Below are 18,205 nucleotides of genomic sequence, written 5' to 3'. Positions count from 1 at the left end.
TAATCAGAAACTTTAATATCATGAGCTGGACTTCAACTTTTCTTTGGCACATGACGTCACTAATACTTTCTGGATCATTCCCTGTACGGATGAAACGATATATTCTGTCTAGATCTTCTTTCATATCTGGTAGGGTGACTAGATACTCGGTCACCTTTCTCACGCGTAATGAATATAAAACCATATTATCCTCGCCTGGGACTGGATCATAGCCACATTCGGTAAGGGCTTTTCTTATTTCTGCAACAGACTGATATCTGGGCGTACGCTGTGACGCTTGTGCATGTAATTCGGCTAACGTTAAACGCTTGTGTGGCGGCGGGGTTTGAGGAGGACCTCCCCCTGCGGCCCCTAAACTAGAGTCGTCTACTGATGCTCTTCGTCCTGGCAGAGTGGGAAATGGAAATGCAGGCTGGACTTGTATGGCGGGCTGGACCGGGGGTACCGTAACAGGTACTCCGGTGTCTGGAGGAGCGGGAAGTGCCTGATTTACAGGGACTGGCGGAGCAGAAACAGGATTTGCATATTCTGGGACTGTGTCGTCCAAATAGGACGAAATGAAAATATCAGCTGCGGTCGGTTTGTGACGTAGCTTGGTCGGAACTAATGGTGGCGGAAAATTACTGGATGCCTCTGGGGTCGCTTTTGGCAAGCCCTCGGCAAGAAGAGGATACATACCCTTGATAAGAGCATGCCTCTGTCTGTCTGACTGTTCGGTTTTAACTCGTTCACCAATCTCGATTAATTCCCTTTCTTGGGCTCGTTCTAAGGATTCTCTACTTAATTCTGACTTTCTGATTTCTTTTTCGGTTCTTTTATGAGATTCTTTGCGCCATAACTCAATGGCATCTTTCTGTGACTGTCTGGCTTTCTTTTTCCATAATGCTTCTTCTACTCGCATGATGCACTCGGCATCCCATGTACCCGATACGGGCCATCTATACTTTTCCTCTAACTGTTTGGTATACTCTACCCATAAATCTAGATACAATATGGCGCTTATGCCATGCTTCTGATACATAAAATGACCTGGACTGTCCCTAGGCGGGACAGGAACTGCTGCTTCTAGCAGACCTTTTCTGGTTTTTAACTGACGCAGTTTTGAAAAGAGCGGCATGACTGAACTATAATCTGGACACAACACAATACACAATAAACACGATAATTACTTCACACTCATACCACGACATTAAAATACATGAATAACATTCAGAATAACAGTTCGAACAGAATACTACCTGGAATACGGAAAAACAGAATACATGAATTTTCTCGAGAACAGAACTGACTAGAACAGAAACTAGATGCACTGCTGAAACAGTACGAAACTTACCGGTCTCATACAGAGACACGTCAGGACCCGCATCCACCGAAGTGGACACTTCGTTTGTGGGTCTGTGTACCACCAACCCACGGACCAGAGTCAATTAGATTGACCCTGTCTAGATACTACCCCAGCAACGGTACTCACCGGGCAGCAAGAACGGAAGGCCTCGGACTGGACTGGACTGCTTCGACGCCGGACGGACGAACTTCGGACTTCTGTTACGGGTGGGCCTCCGGATATCTCGGACCTTGGACTCTCGGCTTGGGCTCTGGTCGGGACTCGCCGCGTTCCTCCACCGTCTCGTCTGGATGCTGGACCGCCTCCTCCGTCTCCTCCGTGGGCCTGAGGGATACTTAAAGCAGAAATATCTGCCGGTGCGCAGAAGAGTTCCGTCACGACTGCAGAGGGTCAGGGGGTCGGCGTGGCTTCACCGACGCGTGGGGAAAGGGCAAGTCCCTGTTCGGGCGCCATTATGTGGTATATAAATAAATAATACCGGATCTATTTTTGTCTAGGCATAGCAATAACAGATAGCTCAATAAATAAGAGTCAAGATTCGAGGTAGTAGGAGTTTTTTCAGGTTTATTACAGCATAAAGGACAGGAGCGGGACAACCTGCATAGGAATAGGATGGCAGGGCCCAGCAGCTGCCGGGGCTGGATCTGGGATGAGCGCGCTAACATTTAATAACAATACACGATCATATATACTAAAACAGTTGCATTACAATACATACGATAGGCGGAGCAGTGGGTGTGGTCAATAGCAGTCGCGAAAGATAAGGGTGAAAGTAGGTGTAACAGAGGCGTATACATAGACATGTGATGCAAACGTAACAGAATATGTCATGAAAGGGGCGGAAACATGGAGGGGGCTACCTAAGGAGCCGGGACCTCTGACCTAATGGTGCGCGCAAGCTGGCAATGACGTGTTACTAGGAGAAACTGGGGGCTACGAACTCTGTGCTAGGAGCAGAGACTGAAGTCTGGAGAGTCAGGGCGACATGTACCTAAGCAGTATCTAGTATCTGATGTTTAGAGAACATGTTGATAGAATCCAAAAGTTATCGGGGTAAAGGCTAACAGACTCTAAGAATGGTGCATGCATTATTCTACATGTAGTGCGTGATGAAGAATATTAAATGACCATTAAATGCAGTATTTCTCTAACATGGAGACGTAAAGGCTAGACAATGACGGAAACTGTTGATGCGATTCAGTAGCTTAGGAATGCAGAGAAGGAGGACTGAACTGATAACTGGAATCATAACATACTCTTGGCAGACTCGTAGGCAGAGCCAGGCTGAGCCGGGCACTGTGAGGCAGGAAGTAAGTGAAGGGTCGAGGATACAGGTGGGGGCTGTATCGCTCCTCAGCGAGGCTTCAGGAGACAGGAGCTGAATCTGGTGTCCAGGCCCTTTTGAGGCCTAGAAACGGGGACTTTATAATGGAATAACGTGCACACTGAGAAACGTGGCAACGTAGCTTTACATAGGCCTGATATTCGTAGTATTCACGAGAACTGGAAACTGACATACTAGAGGTGGATACAACTGTAATTGCGTCATTAATCGAACATGGGGAATACATATGCATATTAATCATGCACACATAACATATGATGGAGGACGCGTAGGGACACAGAACATGGCAAAATTTACTTTTCCACAATCCCACACACTATACATACTCACTAAACACCAAATAAAGTGCTCCCACGTCCTACATAGGTCGTAGCACGCCCCATCCCGTAGAGGGGCGGGAAGACCCCAATGATGAAGCATGACACTGAATCAGCGTGTGAGGGGTATTTTACCATTTTTTGAAACATTGTCCTTCCTGCAATTAAGAGAAGGAGCTTAGACCGTTTTACATCACCACCAATAAGAACAGCAGCACACACATAGGCATGTATATATATATATATATATATATATATATATTACCTACTGGCGGTCGCCAGTAGGTATATATAGTTAGGATTTTTTCTCTATGGGATTTTTGAAAATTCTATGTCTAATAACTTTGGCGTTTGTGGACGGAATTGGCTGAAATTTTCTGGAAAATGGAACACTTTGTTTCTGAGCAGCCCCTGGAAATTTGGGGGGGTTCGTCAAGGGGGGGCCGAGAAAAAAGGGGGGTCCCAAAACGTGTTTTTCCCATGCAATTTTCCATAGGGCGGTTGGCCTCACTTTTAGCCCGAACGGCTGAATGGATTTCCACGAAACTTGGCCAAATTGTAGGGACTGGTAGCCCGATGTGCCTTTGCTAGGTCTCAATATATGTGCTTCAGTGGATTTTGAGAAATTAACGTTTAAAAAAAGATATATATCTGTAAGCGCGCTCTGGGCAGCGCTCCGGTTCGCGGACTTTACGCGTAACGGAACTTCGCGAAGCGAAGCTGATTGGCTCTCCGGTGTCTGTCAACATTCTAAACAGTCCGGAGCGGCCGCCATCTTGTCTCTCGGTAGGATCGAGAGACAAGAGGAGGCCAAAACAAAGGGGGAAATGACCATAAGGGGGCATAGTAGATCCTCCCTGACCCCCTAGGTTTAATGTGGAGGCTTTAAAAGGGCCCCGCGGGGCAAAAAAAAATAATTTTTTTTTTGTTTTTTTTGCGTGGGTAGCGCCCGGTTCGCGAACCGGGAAGCGTTCTGGGCAGCGTACTATAAGGAAAAAAGAATGATAGACTTTTCAAATACTGTATGTTAATTGATTGTTGGTTTTGTTGATTATTTTTTAATTTTTTTATTTTTTAAGCAATTATTTATTATTGTGATTGTGTTTCAAAATTTAATAACATTTCTAACATTTAACTAGTTTATGAATTACATATAAAAATGATTAAAGACTCAAACAATTTTTTAATATTACATACAATTTTATTTTTCGGATTGTTTTTCAAAATTTAATAGAACGTCTAGCATTTGACTGTCCGATATGTCCTCTTGTTGAGTGAACATAAGTTCCCACATTTGACCGTCATCATAATGAAGTAAATGATCCACAGATTCTACACATTGAACTAATTCATGGTCCCGTGATTCATCCATGAAATCTGAGTCATCATTGTCCTCAATATCTTTTTCTGTGTTGTTCTCCAGAACAATTTCGAAGGAAACATTCTGCTCACCTTCCATTTTATTGCTGTAATTTGCATAAAAAATAAATATATCAGTAGAGATAGGGCACTGTTGGGTTTAAGTTCAGACAGGTACTTGTGAGTTTATAATAGAGAAGTAATCTATGAGCACTGTATGGTTTCAGGCGTGAAGTAGTACTATTAAAAAGTGCCTGTGAAGAAGCCTAAGTAAATTCATAATTATACCACAGAAACCTAAATCAATCCATAATTATAATAAAGAAGCCTTTCTCAATGTCTAACTCTTACAGAGGGATAGTATATAACTATCTGAAAATGTTTTCAAATTTATAAAATAATATCTCACCTTCTAAAAAGAAGTTTAAGTTGTGAGTGAAAATGATCTTGCAATGTAGTTCAGGAAGTAGTAGTCAAAATGGCTGTGTTTCTCTCTCTTCCTTTATATATATTCAGGTACATAGCCAATCAAATGTCAGGTAAAAAAAAGTAGAAAATGAAAGTAACATTTTAATTGGTTGTCAATTCCAACACTTCAGATGTGTTTTGTGAAGTAATTTACCTCAGGGTATTTAGAGAGGTCTACAGGCTAAATGGTTAAATGGAATTTCAATCAAATTTGTGAAAATGGTAGGCATTGGTATGTAGTATGAGCTAATCTATATTTGGTGAAATTGTCTCCAGTCGCTTTTCTGTAAACTACTTTCCCACCTTTTTTGATGGTGCGCTTCCCAGGGAGCGACCCGGTACGCGAACTGGTGAGCGCCCCGGTTCGCGAACCTTAAGCGTTACGGGAGTCCACCATTTTGTGTTTCGGTCGAATTAAGATACAAGATGGAGGGCAAATAATGTTCAGAATGGGTAGAAGGGGGCACGGTAGACTTATCTTGACCCCCTAGGTTTTCTGAGGGTGGCTGAGGAGGCCCATATGTGCGGGAAAAAAAACATTTTTTTTTAAATTTAGCGAGGTTAGCTCCCGGTTCGCGTACCGGGAAGCGCCCCAGGGAGCGTACTTTGTTGAAAATTAGTGAAAAAAGTTAGAGTAAAATAAGAATTGTGAGTGATCAGATGTAGGGTAGCTCTGAGAAGAGCTTTTGGGTTTATGGTACATTTAGGTACTTATAAGTAGGTACCAATGCACAGTCTTAAATTCAGAATGAAAATTCTGTTGCCCTCATCTGAGAAGTGAACTCCATCTCCTCTGTAGATATCTTGCATGTAGTAACGCAAGTTATTGTTGTACAGGGAGCCCATTCCATGGTCTCTCATGTAAGCTGAAACAGATTTGTTTACATGCTTCCTCGACTTCTCAATTTGTGGACAAAATTGGTTTGACCACCTCCATTTCTGTCTTTGGCATATATTTGAATATACCAAGGCAGTCTGAGGAAAAAGTGCCATCAATTGCTCAAAGGTGTCCTTTAAAAGCATTTCCAGACCTACCCCAGTCAAAGTGCCCAAATCATTACCTCCACAGTGCACAATTAACAGGTCAGGTTTTGGCAAATGCATAAAGGTTTTCACCAATGGTATCAATTGGTGACATTTTAATCCTCTGTGGCCAAACCACTTAATTTCCACATCTTGTAAATTGAGGTTAGGTAAATTCCTGTTCTCAGCATACCTCTGAGCCCAATAGATGTAACTATGTCCAACAATCCAGACAGAAAACATGGTGAGAGAAGGTTCTCCTGCAGTCAGATGAAGTGTGGCAATGAAATGGCAGTTGAAAAAATAAGAGTTTAAAATGAAAAAAACTGTGGAGTTTCTGTGTTAATGAAGCAGTAACAGTGATTGGTGGATTTTGATTGCTGAAAACAGAAAGTTAGGGTGCATGGATGAGTTGTTTGAAAGATGTATTTTGAGTGGTCAAGCAAAAATCATTAAATGAAAGAATGCACTGGATATGAGGTGCACTGAGAGTTCAGAGTTCAATTGCAACATTGTTGTGTGAACTTGCAAACACCAGAAGTCTTCCAAGAGGTGGTTGCCATGCAGAAAAGGCATGAAATGGCAGAGGGGGGAAGGGTTTTCATTTGAAAAAAAGTGAGGGAAGAGTTTTGATTGGGTGACATGAGAGATATGTGTGAAGAATTACAGCATTTCTGTGCTTTTGATAGCTGCAGACTCTGGAGTGCATACCTTTTGCTCTGCTGAAGACAAATTGGTGTGTTTCTGAGACTGTTTTGAAACTCAAAGTATTTGCTAAGGTGAGAAAAGATTTCTTTAATTTAGATAGAGAATAGTGTGCTTTAAGGAGAAAATTATGAAGAAAGTTGTGTTCTTCAAATGTTGCTTTGTCTCAAGTGTTTTACAAATAGATTTTGTTTCTTTGAGAAAATGTAATTGGAGAAAATGTGAAGTATTAGTACTGACAGGGTGTTATTGTGCATAGGAGCTGTGGAGTCTTTTCAAATTATGATTTGAAAATCGTTTTTGAGGAAAATGAATGGTTATAATATTTATGACAAGGACATAATGGTGTATGCTTCATTATAAGGCAATTGAGTGTCTCTGATGTTATTTTTCCCATTTTAATGTAAGACCTTTCTCTGTGGAGCATATTGCTTGTAAATATGCTCCCACCTGTGCATGGCAAATTTAGATTTTGAATGATTGTGTTACATAGCTATGTTAAAAGTGACCCAACCATGCTGCAAAGGCAATCAAAAAACGCTTTTATGTGTCTTAAGGACATTTTAAGTCATTTCCCTATGTGCAGTGTTTTCAAATTATGATTTGAAAATCGTTTTTGGGGAAAAGGAATGGTTTGTAAATTTTTGGCAAGGATATAATGGTGTATGCTTCTTTATAAGGCATTTCAGTGTCTCTGATGTCATTTTTCCCATATTACATTAAAAGACCTTTCACCGTGGGGCACATTCCTTGTAAATATGCTCCCACCTGTGCATGGCAAATTTAGATTTTGAATGTTTGTGTTACATAGCTATGTTAAAAGTGACCCAACCATGCTGGAAAGGCAATCAAAAAACGCTTTCATGTGTCTTAAGGACATTTTAAGTCATTTCCCTATGTGCAGTGTTTTCAAATTATGATTTGAAAATCGTTTTTGGGGAAAAGGAATGGTTTGTAAATTTATGACAAGGATATAATGGTGTATGCTTCTTTATAAGGCATTTCAGTGTCTCTGATGTCATTTTTCCCATATTACATTAAAAGACTTTTCCCCGTGGGGCACATTCCTTGTAAATATGGTCCCACCTGTGCATGGTAAATTTAGATTTTGACTGTTTGAGTTACATAGCCATGTTAAAAGTGACCCAAAAACTTGCAAAGGCTTTAAAAAAACACTTTCATGTGTCTTAAGGACATTTTAAGTCATTTCCCCCCCGGGTGCAGTGTTTTCAAATTATGACTTGAAAATCGTTTTTGACGTAAAGGAATGTTGTTAAAATTTATGTGCGCCATATGCCCCCAAATTTCTTTTTCAGGGGTGCAGCAGGGTGTTCTTGAGACACCCCTGCACCTTTGGAAAAATTCCTAATTTGCGATGAGCTAATTGCTAATCGCAAATTGCACCTTCATTCCTATGGGCCTCCTGGCCCATGGAAATGAATGGGTAATTTGCAATTAGCAATTTGCTCATTGCAAATTAGGAATGGTAAAGAATCGCTATTTATTCCTTAAAATTCGCTATTTTGGAAATGCAAAATAGTTTGATGATACATATGGCGGTTCATCTCTAACAAGATAAGAAGCTTAGGGATACATTTATGATGACTGGCGCAATGAAGTGGACATCACTTACTTCATTGGTAGAGCTTTACATGTATTATCTCCTCTGTATTCTTCTTCAAGCGTAACTTTCATCTGCAATCTTGAGTAGGCCTCACCTTAAACAAACCTCTGGATAGGGCACACCTTATCGTCATCCTGAATTAATCATTTAAAATGCAAGGGACAGATTTATGATAGGTGTATGCCTCTTTTGCGCCACTGTGCGTCACTTTTGTGATGCAGCGGCGGTGCAAAAGATTTGCTATGAGGCGACAAAATTACAAATTGATGCATTTAGGCAGATGTGTCATGGTGTAAAAAACACCGTGCCACATGAAACTGATGCAGCAGTGATGCAAAAGATGCACCATGTTGCAAGACAGGCCTCACTTGGGGCCATATGTATGAAGCTAATTAGCATTTGCAAAGGTCGAAGTTCTGTGAATTTTGGCCTTTGCGAATGCTAATTAGACAAATGGTATGTATCAAACAAGTTTGATGCAAAATAAGGAATAGCAAAATTTGCTATTCTTTATTTTGCGATTGCACTGAAGGATTTGCAAATTTTGTGATTTCTTAAATGCAATGTATCAAACAAAAAATATGCAAAAAATGCCATTAAGGATTTGCAAATTACCACCAACTTCTAGTTGGTGGTAATTTGCGAATTCTTTTCAAAAAGCTTTTTTTCCAAAAAACAAAAGGTGCCATATGACGCCCATACATGCCCTTAGGGCATGTATGTGCACCATATGCTCCCAAATTTCTTTTTGAGGGGTGCAGCAGGGTGTTCTTGAGACACCCCTGCACCCTTGGAAAAATTCCTAATTTGCGATGAGCTAATTGCTAATCGCAAATTGCACCTTCATTCCTATGGGCCTCCTGGCCCATGGAAATGAATGGGTAATTTGCAATTAGCAATTTGCTCATTGCAAATTAGGAATGGTAAAGAATCGCTATTTATTCCTTAAAATTCGCTATTTAGGAAATGCAAAATAGTTTGATGATACATATGGCGGTTCATCTGTAACAAGATAAGAAGCTTAGGGATACATTTATGATGACTCGCGCAATGAAGTGGACATTACTTACTTCATTGGTAGGCCTTTACATGTATTATCTCCTCTGTATTCTTCATCAAGCGTAACTTTAATCTGCAATCCTGAGTAGGCCTCACCTTAAACAAACCTCTGGATAGGCCACACCTTATCGTCATCCTGAATTAATCATTTAAAATGCTAGGGACAGATTTATGATAGGTGTATGCCTCTTTTGCGCCACTTACAAAACACTGCCCACGGGGAAATGACTTAAAATGTCCTTAAGACACATGAAAGTGTTTTTTTTAAGCCTTTGCAACTTTTTTGGGTCACTTTTAACATGGCTATGTAACTCAAACAGTCAAAATCTAAATTTACCATGCACAGGTGGGAGCATATTTACAAGGAATGTGCTCCACGGGGAAAGGTCTTTTAATGTAATATGGGAAAAATGACATCAGAGACACTGAAATGCCTTATAAAGAAGCATACACCATTATGTCCTTGTCATAAATTTACAAACCATTCCTTTTCCCTAAAAACGATTTTCAAATCATAATTTGAAAACACTGTACATGGGGAAATGACTTAAAATGTCATTAATTCAAAATTTGCTATTCCTTATTTTGCGATTGCATTGAAGGATTTGCAAATGTTGCGATTCCTTAAATGCAATGTATCAAACAAAAAATATGCAAAAAATGCCATTAAGGATTTGCAAATTACCACCAACTTCTAGTTGGTGGTAATTTGCGAATTATTTTCAAAAAGCTTTTTTTCCAAAAAACAAAAGGTGACATATGACGCCCATACATGCCCTTAGGGCATGTATGTGCGCCATATGCCCCCAAATTTCTTTTTCAGGGGTGCAGCAGGGTGTTCTTGAGACACCCCTGCACCCTTGGAAAAATTCCTAATTTGCAATGAGCTAATTGCTAATCGCAAATTGCACCTTCATTCCTATGGGCCTCCTGGCCCATGCAAATGAATGGGTAATTTGCAATTAGCAATTTGCTCATTGCAAATTAGGAATGGTAAAGAATCGCTATTTATTCCTTAAAATTCGCTATTTAGGAAATGCAAAATAGTTTGATGATACATATGGCGGTTCATCTGTAACAAGATAAGAAGCTTAGGGATACATTTATGATGACTGGCGCAATGAAGTGGACATTACTTACTTCATTGGTAGGCCTTTACATGTATTATCTCCTCTGTATTCTTCATCAAGCGTAACTTTAATCTGCAATCCTGAGTAGGCCTCACCTTAAACAAACCTCTGGATAGGCCACACCTTATCGTCATCCTGAATTAATCATTTAAAATGCTAGGGACAGATTTATGATAGGTGTATGCCTCTTTTGCGCCACTGTGCGTCACTTTTGTGATGCAGCGGTGGTGCAAAAGATTTGCTATGAGGCGACAAAATTACAAATTGATGCATTTAGGCAGATGTGTCATGGTGTAAAAAAAACGTGCCACATGAAACCGATGCAGCAGTGATGCAAAAGATGCACCATGTTGCAAGACAGGCCTCACTTGGGGCCATATGTATCAAGCTAATTACCATTCGGAAAGATCAAAATTCTGCGAATTTCGGCCTTTGCGAATGCTAATTAGACAAATGGTATGTATCAAACAAGTTTGATGCAAAATAAGGAATAGCAAAATTTGCTATTACTTATTTTGCGAATGCACTGAAGGATTTGCAAATTTTGCGATTCCTTAAATGCAATGTATCAAACAAAAAATATGCAAAAAATGCCATTAAGGATTTGCAAACTACCACCAACTTCTAGTTGGTGGTAATTTGCGAATTCTTTTCAAAAAGCTTTTTTTCCAAAAAACAAAAGGTGCCATATGACGCCCATACATGCCCTTAGGGCATGTATGTGCGCCATATGCCCCCAAATTTCTTTTTCAGGGGTGCAGCAGGGTGTTCTTGAGACACCCCTGCACCTTTGGAAAAATTCCTAATTTGTGATGAGCTAATTGCTAATCGCAAATTGCACCTTCATTCCTATGGGCCTCCTGGCCCATGGAAATGAATGGGTAATTTGCAATTAGCAATTTGCTCATCGCAAATTAGGAATGGTAAAGAATCGCTATTTATCCCTTAAAATTCGCTATTTAGGAAATGCAAAATAGTTTGATGATACATATGGCGGTTCATCTCTAACAAGATAAGAAGCTTAGGGATAGATTTATGATGACTGGCGCATCACCAGGGATGTGCCAGTCATCCTGCGCCACTGTTCCGCCACCCATGGTGTGCTGCATTTACAATGCGGCGCAGCATGGGGAAAAAATGGCACAGATGCGTGATGCATCTGTGCCGTAAAGGTGGCGCATTGCTGGAGTTGTATCGCAAGTGCGATGCAGGTCCAGCAAGGCTCAGGGGTGCCCCATCTCCACAATGTTGTGTCAAGACCTATGCCTGCTTAAAGCAGGCGCAGGGTTTTGACGCAGCTTTTTCCTATCTGATTGTAAATGCGGCACACCATGGGTGGCAGAGCAGTGGTGCACGTTAACTGGTGCATGCCTGGGGATGTGCCATTTAACATAAATCTGCCCCATTACATTTAAGTATGTGCAGGGGACACAGAGTCGGTGAGGCTTATCCAAGGTTAAGAAGAGATGAGTCCTGTTCACTGAAAAATTAGACATAGGCTTCACCTGCTCAGCATCGCTGGACATGGCTAAATAATAGCTGCAAAATGTTACTCTTGTTAAACAATTTTACTATTATAATTTTTGAGATTTGTCTCTTACTCTGCAACATCTCATTGTTGTTATCTTTCTTTAAAGATAAAGACAACATCAACATGAGCGACAATCAGCAATCAGTTGATTTCGACCTCATCATTGAACTCGTAATTGAAACATCAGTGGATGTTGATCCCTTGGATGATTTAAATCCTGAGGATGAAGAAGAACGTGATGAGGATGCAGATTTGTCCGAATTATATGACATAGGGTGGGAAGCTGACCTGCTTGAGCCTATGGAACTATAAACATTTATTTTTAAAATTTACAATAAATGAAAAGTAAAAATGTAAACTGTTTAATTTTAAATTAAACACACCTTCAAAAACAGGTTATGTGTAGTGTCTTCAATAAAATATTAAAATATGCTCATAAAATTAGATCAGATTCACATATAAAACAGGACAGGTAAATGAAGAAGAATTCCATTTCTTTTCTGCTATTTCTGTATTCTAAATTTGCCAAAGCACTAAAAAATATTATATGTAAAAATGTTAAGTAGTGTGTTAAGTTTTTGTTGACTGTTATTGATTTACTGTTTGGTAATAGTGGTTAATAACATTTTTTATTATATTTTACCACAGATTCAACTGCAGATAATTTCAAATTTTGAGAATGCCAACTAAGGAGAGAATGAGAAAGGCTACAAAACGTCAAAGACAGCAGGTCCATCATTTACAGCAGCAGTCCTCTACAAAAAAAAATCGTCAAGTCACCAAGAAAGCACCGGGTAAGAGTACAAAAACATTCATAAGAAATATTTGTAGTAAAAAAAATATTACTACAGAAAATGTTTCAGTCCAGAAAAAGAGAAGCAATTCAAACGGAAAGGAAAGGCCAATCAAAAATGTTACTGCTAGAGCAAGAGATAACTCTGTGCATGATAATAGAAGGAAACAACAGTTTAGGGACATTAGTAAACGAATGTTCCACAACAGGATAATTGGCAATTTGTTAAAAAATATTAAGAAAGGTCAACAGAAAGTGCTTTTTTATAAGAGAAAAAAAAAAGTTGAGAAAGTTATTGATCAGGCATTTGAAATTAAACGTAAGTTATTTATTTTGATAATCAATAGAATTAGGAAGCTAAACAAGGCAATTTGTGATTTCAAAAGAAATAGTAGATGGAAGAGAATAGTTAATCGTAGTAATTTTTGTGAAGTTTTTTCTGGAGAATGGATGCATAGTTCAAGCTGTGAGGCATTTTTTAATGAGGAGAGTTATTTCCAGGATAATGATTTGGTGCATGCAGTTGACACCAGTGGTCGTGCTTATGAAGTGAAAGATGGTTGTCCAGTTGAAAAAGAAAAACTTGTGACAACAGAGGCAGAAGAGGTGTTAGGTAATGAGGTTTTAGGAAGACGTGCTAAGGGTCCTGTGTACACCTGGAAGTGTAGTGGTATTTGCAGTGTGCGACAGGATTCCATCAATTTGCTTTGTGATTTTGTACGGTCATTTAATAAGAAAAGTTTGAAGCAGAAAATGAGGTTGTTGCAAGAATTAGATCCTTGCAGAGTGAGAGAAGTGACAGGTTTGCATGGTCATTCACTGGCTTGTCTTTCCAGGAGAGTATGCCAGAGTGTTTTTCATCATTTCAGGATGCTAGCAGTGCATCATAATAAAGTGAGGAAATTAGTTAGAATGTTGTATTATGCTAAGAGTCCAGCAATTATGCTTAAACAATTATGCGCTGGTCTTTTGCATGGTTCTGAAATAGATGTGAAGAATATATGTGAAGAAATTGAGTTTTGTTACTTTGGAAGTAAAGAGGAGAATGTTGAAATTGACCAAGAAGAAGCGGGTAATGTGGAAGATAGTGTACAGGTTTCCAGTACAGATAATTTCCAGAGGGAAATTGCGACGTTTCAGGTCAAATCAAGTGAGAGGCCAAATTTCACTTGTGTGTGTTGTCGACGCACTTATTATAAGAATCAGACTAAGTTAGTGGATTTATATGCAAAAAGTGAAAGGGAAAATAATAGTGAATGGAAGGATTTCGCAACATACTTGATGGCAGAAAATTGTTTTGATTTGGGATTGGATCAACGTGTGTGTACTTATTGTTGTTGCAAATTAAATCAAAACCAGATGCCTGCTAGAGCAGTTCATAATAATCTGGAATTGGTTGAGATTCCTTCTGAATTGAAGGATTTAAATACTTATGAATCTATTTTGATTCAAAGTATCCATCCCTTTCAGGCTATTGTAAGAATGGAGCCAAAGACAGGGAAATTGCCTCCATCAGATTTACAGAGAGGATTAAAGGGAAGAGTTGTTTATTTGCCTCTAGATTTGAAGAAAAACATTAACACAATTGGAGTAGAAAAAGTGGAAGAGGAACCTCTGGTTATCTTAGTTAATGGGGTTCCGACAAAGAATAAGAAAATATGGCAAGATTTAGTGGATGTTAGGAAAGTTAAAAAGGCAACATTGTATTTGAAAAAAAATAATAAATACTATAAGAATGTATATGTTGCAGAAGAGGAAGTAAGTGAGGAAGAGGATAGCGATTTGTGTGCTGGTCAAATTGAGAAAGTAGAACCCTCTACTAGTGAAGAAATATATGAACATTATAGTGTTCATCCTTTGCATTCCAAGGAAGTCATGGGGAATGCTATTGAGTTGTTTCAAATGAAACAAGCCAAAGGGAGTCCCATTAGTGTTTGAGAGGAAAGTTTGGAAGCTCGGTGTTTCCCACAGCTTTTTCCAACAGGTCAGGGAGGAAGATATGATGAGCGACCTCATCAAATTCCTGCTTCTGAATACCGGACTTTGCGATTGTATGCAGGAGATGCTAGGTTTCGACAATGCATTCCCTATTTGTTTCATCTCCTGTTTGAAAGCGATCTGTCTGGACTGTCATATGCAGTGAACCACATCTTGAAAAGTGGTATACACATGCAAAACATCTCGGCAAGTGACTTTATGGATAAAGTCAATGTCCAAGACAGTATTTTGGATTCTCACCTGATTAATCTCATGGCGTGTCAGCGTGGTACTAATGAGTACTGGTACCGTCGTCATGGTGATTTAAAATGTATGCTGAGGAACTTAGGAACTCCCACATGGTTCCTCACTCTGAGCTGTGCCGAGTATGGCTGGGAAGACTTACTTGAATTTCTACGAGAGGCAAATGCTAACGTAGAAAACATCGAATTCAAGACACCCGGAGAACTGTGCTCTTTGGATCCAGTCAATGTATGTAGGTACTTCAATCATAGATTTGAAGCTATGATGTCTTTCATCATGAATAAGAAGAATCCACCTCTTGGAGAGGTGTTGGATTTCTTCTGGAGAAAGGAGTACCAAGCAAGAGGTGCTCCTCACATACATATGTTGCTGTGGATCAAGGATGCACCTAAATTTGGAACGGATCCAGAAGACTCAGTGATGAGTTTTATACAAGAGTATTCTACGTGTGCTGTTCCAAACGCAAAGGAGAAGAAAAGCCTAAGAGCAAAAGTTCTGCGTTTCCAAAGCCATCGATGTGGAAAGTACTGTCGTCGTAATTCCGAAACAAGGACAAGTTCTACACCAAATGTCGTTTCGGCTTTCCACGACCGGTGATTTCTAAAGGAAGAGTAAACAGTTTGATGTCTTCGCTGCGACATAATGTGATGAAGAAATCACCTAAAAACACATACAATTTGAAGAGGAACGAAGAGTCCAAGTACATCAACGACTACAACCCGGTGATTTTGTCCATGTGGAATGCTAACATGGATATACAGTTTGTGGCTGATAACTGTATGGCTGTGGCTCGGTATGTGACGTCTTACATCACCAAAAAAGAGAAGACAGAATTGAAGGATATGTGGGAGGACATTTCCCATGAAAAGAGCCTCAGCAAGAAGTTGTACAGTTTCAGTCTGAAGATGTTGTCGCATCGAGAAATTGGAGCGTACGAATGTTCTGACCGGTTGTCTTCAGCAAGTCTCTATGCCAAGTCCAGGAGTATCATTTGGGCGAGTCTTGGTCTTGCTGCAACGCGTAATCGAGTTCTCAAACCTGTGCGGGAAATTGAGTATTTGGCGGAAAAGGAGCCAAACAGTACCGACATTTTGAAGACCAACATGTTGGATACATATTATCCAAATCGAAGCATTCACCTCGAGAATGTTTGTTTATATGAGGTTCTTCAAAATTACATATTCAAGAGGAACATCAAAGAAGATACTGAGAAAGGAGTGTATGCTGTAATAGGAAGTGAGGGATGTCTGGTCAAGCAAAGAAAATGCCACTTGGTAAACCATCGAAAATTGAGTGGCGAATCTCCTGAAAAAAGGAGTTTTTCTATTTAGCACTTTTGCAACTTTTCAAGCCTTGGCGTGCAGAAGAGGAACTGCTTGGAGATTTTCTCTGTTACGAAGACTCTTTCAATGCCGCCAAGGAGACCATAGAATGTCCTGCTTTTCCCAAATATCTAGAAATGTTGAATGCGGAAATTGAGCAGGAAGCAATGATTGCAGCCGAGATTGCCAGAGACAGTTCTCAGGACAGTCAGAGTTCTGCTTCATTGAGTCAGGATCCACTAGGAGGACCTGTTATCGAAAATGAATGATGCGGTTAACTTAGAAGAGTTGGAAAGACAACTCAACGTTGAGCAGAGGAAAATATATGACGAAGTTACCATGCAAATTGATCATGGATTAAGTCATGACAAGAAAGAGTGCTCATGTACGTCGTTGAAGCCTGTCCGACTGTACGTGAGTGGAGAAGCGGGAACTGGAAAAAGTTTCCTTATTAAAGTAATTTCATGTTATTTGCAGGAAAGGACAGAGTCATCGCTGTCTTGTGTTGTCACCGCTCCAACTGGACTGGCAGCACATAACATTAAAGGGATTACTTTACATCGTTTACTGATGCTGCCAGTGGAGCATGACAACAAATTAGAATATCACAAGCTATCTGGAGATGCTTGTTTTGAAGTTTCAAGAATCTTGAGGAAAATGAAACTTCTTATCATTGACGAAGTAAGCATGGTTTCCAATGTCATGCTTGCCTTTGTGCATTTGAGAATGCAAGAAGTTCTCAAAACAGAGTATGATGTGTTATTTGGTGGCAAACACATCATTGTTTTCGGAGATCTTCTGCAGCTGACACCAGTGAAAGGGCAACCTGTGTTCAAAATGCTCACGCATGAAGATACCATGAAGTGCCTAGGCAGCATTGGCAACGTCAATATATTGTTAAACTTCAATTATGCTGAACTGCATGAAAATATGCATCAGGCGAAGGATGAAGTTTACAAGACTATTCTACAAGATGTTAGAATTGGAAAAGTGACCGAGCATGGGAAAGAAGCTTTACATGCACGATTACTGTCAAATTTATATCCAGAACAAGATGTTGTGCCTGAGAATATTTTTCAGAAAATTACTGAGAAGAAATCTGGAATATGTTTGATGCCAACTCTTGCAGAATGTGCCAAATTCAACAACAAAATGTTGCATTTAGAAAAGCAAGAGATTGTGAAACTGGAAGCTATTGACAGAGTAGAGCATATGGGATCAACAATTATTTTGTCTGAGAATCTGAAAACAAAATTGGATTCATTAGAGAAGAGTATATCTAAAACTGAAGGTTTTGAAAAGACTCTGAATGTGTGCTTGAACTGCCGTATAATTTTAAGAAGGAATTTACATGTTGAAAGAGGTCTGGTAAATGGATCAATGGGTAATGTTGTTGATTTTGTGAAATACAGAAATAGAGATGGAATTGAATTTTTAAAAATTAAATTTGATGGCATTGAGGAAGTACAGCTAATTGGTCGTTGTTCTGCTAGATTTTTGCTTGTAAAAGACTTATATGTTCGCCGTAAGCAGTTTCCTGTTTGCTTGGCATATTTATTTATTTATTTATTTATTCAAAGTTTTATATAGCGCGAACAGGATCCTTACAGATATCAGAGCGCTTCACAAAGACAGGGTAGGGGCAGTAGGAGTCAACAGAGATAATGGGAACAGTATAATAGTCAATAACATGGTAATAACATGGTTAATAAAAACATACATAAAACCAATCCATATACAATCAGGTAAGGAAGTAATATAGGACAGCACAGGTCATTGATCCCACTACAGAGGTGTACAGGTGGATCAGTAAACCAACGTGTATCACATCTTGGTCGGTAGTAAGAGAGTAGCGTAGTGGTGCCCCCAACAAGTAGAGTATAGTGCCAGGGGATATTGAGCAGTGATACAAGCAATGCAGAGTCTCTGAACCAACATCTATA

Source organism: Lissotriton helveticus, chromosome 2_1, assembly GCF_964261635.1.
Source record: "Lissotriton helveticus chromosome 2_1, aLisHel1.1, whole genome shotgun sequence".
Taxonomy (NCBI): domain Eukaryota; kingdom Metazoa; phylum Chordata; class Amphibia; order Caudata; family Salamandridae; genus Lissotriton; species Lissotriton helveticus.
Note: the sequence above shows the minus strand (reverse complement) of the source record.